Source organism: Zerene cesonia, unplaced genomic scaffold (assembly GCF_012273895.1).
Source record: "Zerene cesonia ecotype Mississippi unplaced genomic scaffold, Zerene_cesonia_1.1 Zces_u002, whole genome shotgun sequence".
In the NCBI taxonomy this organism is placed as follows: domain Eukaryota; kingdom Metazoa; phylum Arthropoda; class Insecta; order Lepidoptera; family Pieridae; genus Zerene; species Zerene cesonia.
The window spans coordinates 1,228,528-1,233,872 of NW_024045132.1; the positions used below are offsets into that span (position 1 = coordinate 1,228,528).

The 5,345-nt window shown below is 29.6% G+C and overlaps 1 protein-coding gene across 1 annotated transcript in view; it reads left to right on the top strand.

Annotated features, from left to right (window-relative positions):
* The first annotated feature begins 853 nt into the window (after nucleotides 1-853).
* The window catches only part of LOC119838310 (fatty-acid amide hydrolase 2-B-like), a 15,975-nt gene continuing 11,483 nt past the window's right edge, over nucleotides 854-5,345 (top strand). The window contains exon 1 of the mRNA XM_038364185.1: nucleotides 854-1,011. The gene's annotated coding sequence lies outside the window, so the exon portion shown is untranslated. The remainder of the gene's footprint in view (nucleotides 1,012-5,345) is intronic.

The window sequence follows — 5,345 nt, forward strand, 5'->3', positions numbered from 1 at the left end:
GCATACTTTTACTTGTTTTTTGATGGCTAGCTTTGCAAATGTTCGGGGGCGGTGATGATCGCATACCATCAGGTGAACCACCAGCACATAGCCCGCTATGACATACAAAATGGTTCTTCTTTATCATTGATAATAAAGTGTTTTAACATTTAACTTGTCACTTAAATACTATTTACTGTAATAATGGCCGTGTAGATCTACAAGACAGGTATATTGTTTAATTGAAACTAGAACAAAATCATAAAAAATTAAACAGGCGATATTAACATAAAACTAAACTTGCCCTTTATAGACTTTATTAAAATAAAATTTATACACGAAATAATAACTAAAATGTACTTTAGTACAATTTGATGATTATAATATCAATCGTTTTACAAGGATTTATAATCATTCTGTATATGTATATAATATGATTTATAACATTAAAAATATTATAATAATGAAAGTTATTTCCATAGCATTCTTCTGCTATTCTGTTTATTAGCTGTGCCGCGCATTTTGTCAATTATTTCTCTAACTCATTTATATGTTACTTCGGTACATAAGCTGTCTTCTCAGAGAGTGGTCTTCTCGTGAAAGAGTAACAAAAAAATCTGTATATTCTTACAAACGTTCGCGTACGCAGCACGCAGTTTATCTACTTGTTATTTAATTATGAAAGCACAGTAAAGCGCTTAACATTTTATGGAGCTGTCAGTATACATAGCTACATATGAGAAATACTTATCGTAAAACGTACTATCAACTTTTAGAACTAAGTATTTATATTTTTTTGTTAAAAATCTAAGATATCTGCATAGTGCGTACCAGTATCTGCCAAGTCATTAAACTTTATGAACAAAGTAGAGAGCTCGGTGCTGGTTGGAGGCTTAACTTGTATAATTTACTTGATACCTAAGTCAGTATCGCGCTCCGATGCCGGGCGCACGTGGACTACACAATTGCTAGGTTTCTGTTCATTATAAAGATAGAAAGACCGTTTTTAATTGTGAAAGCGAAATATTGAACGTAAGTGCAAATTCACCTTATAAGCGTCTATATTTTTCAGAAACGAAAAAACACAAGTATTTGTTTACAAATATTATTGTTTATGTTTTGTTTCTATTGAAACAGGTTGGTTTATTATTCGACGATTGGTAAAATAGATGATATACTTTATTAATAAAATAATTAAATCGTAAATGTAATCCAAATTAATTTGATCTAAACTAATTAAATGAGAAAACAGTTGTGTTTTTAAAAGTATATGTGTAATGATTTCAAATGGGCTGATATCAAATAAATATCTTCACTGAGAAACAAAGGCTATATTTTGTTTTGTTTTTATCGCGGGTTAACCCAGGCGGAGCCAGGATTAGCGACTAGTAGTATAACATAGTCACAGATATTGTTATAACAGTTTACTATATAGTTAAGAATTAATAAACGAATGATTCAATCGTTATGTATTCAACCACAGTAAGGTAAAAGTATTTGGTTGTAAGTGAGCTGTGACTGACTAGCACAATAATTGTAAAATAGAAAGTTTTTTGCAGTTATGCCGGCTCACCGGATCCCGACACCGTTCAGTAAACAATTTTATATTTACGTCTTATAATTTTAGTATTTAAATAAATACATAAAAAATGTTTCATTTTTAAAAAGGGAAAGTAGACGTAAAATAAAAATAATAATTTATCCCAAAAAATAGAAAATCCTTTGATTGTATCGTAGGTATTTGCGTTTTCGTATTGTGTTGTATTTTATTTTTTATTATTATTATTTATTATCTTTTATAAATCGTTTTCTTCTATTTTTCATATCATGAGGAAATATCACCAAATGTCAATTTGACAGAATTGTATGGTAATATCAATATTTACTACACAAACTAAATATAAATTGTTAAACTTCGGTACTTACAGTTTTTGTCGATCACATGAGACAAAGAATTTAACAATTTTCGCTGTATTAATATCCTAACATTTTAAATTATTCGTGTAGATTGTAGAGGACACGGAAAAAATGTGATTATCTTTAATTTGACGCAGCTTATCTTCCGATTGCACTTGTTGTAAACATGTATTTTGATTTAATTTAAGTAATGCATGATATATAAATTCTTACTGGTTAAGGACTTTAGTAAGACTTAATAAAATATATCCGATTTATATTTTTCCTCATATGCCCGATCGCAAAAAATATCAAAACAAATTTGCACAAACGAAACTGATAATTTAACCGCAATGAATAGTTTTTTCAAATTTTTAAATGTCGTCGCACTTTATTTTGTCTTTAATGTTAGCAAAATATAATGCTTGAGAGATTCAAAAGAAAATTTTTAATAATAGGAATACTTATAAATTGTCATATAACGGCAAAGCTAATGCACTAAAATGATTGCATTTGACGTCGATGGACAACAGCTGTAAATTTGTCACAACATTTATTCTTAGCTGTGACGAAAAGCAGCACAATACATTTCTACACAATATAAAAAGTTATTACAATGTTGTAATATATTTTACAACAAGTCCACTATGTTACTTAATAATACTTGTTTTAAAAATATTTTTTAGAGCGATTTATATAAACTGGTGTTTAACAAGCATAAAACGCTGTTATTCTAAATTCTTCTTATTATAACTATTAAAACTTTACAATATAAAATGATACAGTAAAATAAATATTCTCTATTGTATTCAATTATAATTTTTTATAATAATGCTGACAAATGGCTCAAATTGTGAATCTACTTTAGAAGCAAGCTGTTTCTTTTAAATACAGGTTGCCCTGCAATCTAGCTAGGGAAACATCGGCTTTATATATGTAAACTTTAAAAATATATGTAAGACAAACCGTTTATATAAACTAAATTGTAATTGCTATAAATTGTAAATTTTAAAAATGTCAAAAAATGTATGAATGTATGAAAATGTAAATAAATAAAACTGCAGTTGCATCGTAAATTTACACACTTTAAAAATAATTTATAATAATAAATAATAATCATTGATTGTTTACGGCTAACAAAATTTAAAATTTATTCCGTACCCTACATAGTTATTTAATTATATAAACTGAATTTTGAATATTTTATTTGTACATTATAACAAATTTTAATATTATAATCAAGGTGTACTAAGGTCATTATAGCCTCATAATATACTTACGAAAAATTTGGTATAATCTCAAATAGTGCGTCGAAGAATCGGCTTATAGCTTGCCTAGGTCATTAGATCGGTAGTATAGCGAGCGAGGCGATGCGAATCAAGTACATAGTGGATTTCTAATAATAAACAACGGCATAATTTATTTATAACGAAATTAAAGCACAAGTTTGCGAGCTAAAAGCATAAGAATTAGGATTGAATAGTATTTTATACGCTATCTCGTGGGTTATAAGGTGTATATTTGTTGCGTTTTTTTTATTTAAATTTTTCTGCATACTTCTATACGAGTTAGCCCTACAAGATGGGCTTATTTATGACGCTAAAGACCCTGGTTTATGTGGTAGTTGATGTTCCTTGGATTTTGATTATATTTATTGCAATGTCAGTTAATGTACTTGAACTTAATTGAGTGATGTATAAGTTGTTTTTATTTCATTGAGTCTTTCTAGAACATCTGCCATGTCAAATATTTATTATTCATTGCATTGATTTAAAGTTAGAATGTTATGGAGATAAATTTAAAAATCGATTTATTTCTTTCACGCTCGGCCGATCTCGAACCTTCTACTTTTTAGGAAGACCGAGATCCTAACGACTGAGCCAACTCTGCTTAATTTTTATGTTATTTATTGAAATAAAATTTTGAAACCTTTACGTTTGTATAATGGTTTCAAGCAAAGTAAAGAAATTAAGTGCTTTTGCCGGGGTTTCTCAACAAAGAAGATATGATCGTTAGATTATGTTTACGACGCAAGAGAGGATTGGAGCTAATATGTATTTCCAGTTCAGCATGCCTTGGCACCGTTTGTATATAAGCGGACATATTGCTTATAATCAAGCATACTACTAGCGCTGGTACTAGTACTAAATATAGAATTAATGTTAGGAAAAAAAATCGTACGTATATATACTACATTAAGAAATATTACGGTAGCTAAGTACCTAAATTTTTTATATATGTACATTACTTACAAAAATATTGTTATCCCCATATGTAGGACTAACCTAAACTAGCTCAATCTAAGCCAGTTTCAACTTATTTAAAGAAAAGCATTCTAAAATACATATAATGACTGTACATTTTTGAATTCAGAACAAATTAAACAGTTATCTATTACCTGCAATCTCATGCCAGTTTCAAAATTGGTACAATAATCACAATTGCGTGATGACTGACAACTAAAAGACGAATTTCATAATATATAAGTGTAGTGTACACGAATAGAGTGTGTTAGTTGTGGAATAAAAGCCTTGTAGCATTAACAATTTACAATTACTATTCGTCAATCGATTGAAATAAAAAAAAAAATGATCGCCTAAGTTTTTGTTTATGAAGGTTTTGCGTTATAAACATTGCTTCTAGGCATTCTACGTCGTTCAAGTTCGTCTAAACCAGGAATTAAAACTTCACTGCGGATGAGCAACAAGATCTTGTTATTCTGTTAACTGTCAGTATTTACAACATTACGGTGACAGGTATATAAAATATCTGCAATCTTAAATTTAAACGATTAACTCATATCATCCAAACAAAATTTATATTCCCACAAATTCTACAGCGTAGAAAAACTGTGTATTATGTCTCCGATGGATAAATCTAACAATAATAGAAAAAAACAATCGATAGCAATGTGCAAACAATTAAAGCATTCTCAATAAACACGTATGAAACGCCCTTGTACCGTTTCATCATTTAGCCCGAAGAGTAAATATCGATAATGAATAGCTAATTCAAAAGTACATATAATAAAAGCAAATGTTAGTAAAGCAGTGGTGCAATACGGGACGGTGAGGCTCGTTCGAATGCCTAGTTTGTGCAATATCCCCGCCGTGAGCCTGCAAGGTTGTAGGTTTGGTCATGTAGCCCTAAGTACTTATCGTTTATACCACCTAGTTGTACGAAAATTCCGACAATAATGCCTTAATATGGGTGTATAATTAAGTTTTTATTTTTATTTTAAGAACCCGATTGTTCATTTGAATAAATTATATATCATTACAACGTCGTGCGAAACTGCAGTTAATTCAAATAAAACAGTTTAATATTTCGAATTCTCATTTTGAATCCACAATAAACAACTTCGGTTTTAAATATAGCAAGCGTCTATCAAATTTTTATTATACTATATAAAGCTACACACCCACTGACTGACTGACATCGCTTTTCTCGGAAACCGGGCGAAAAGTGGA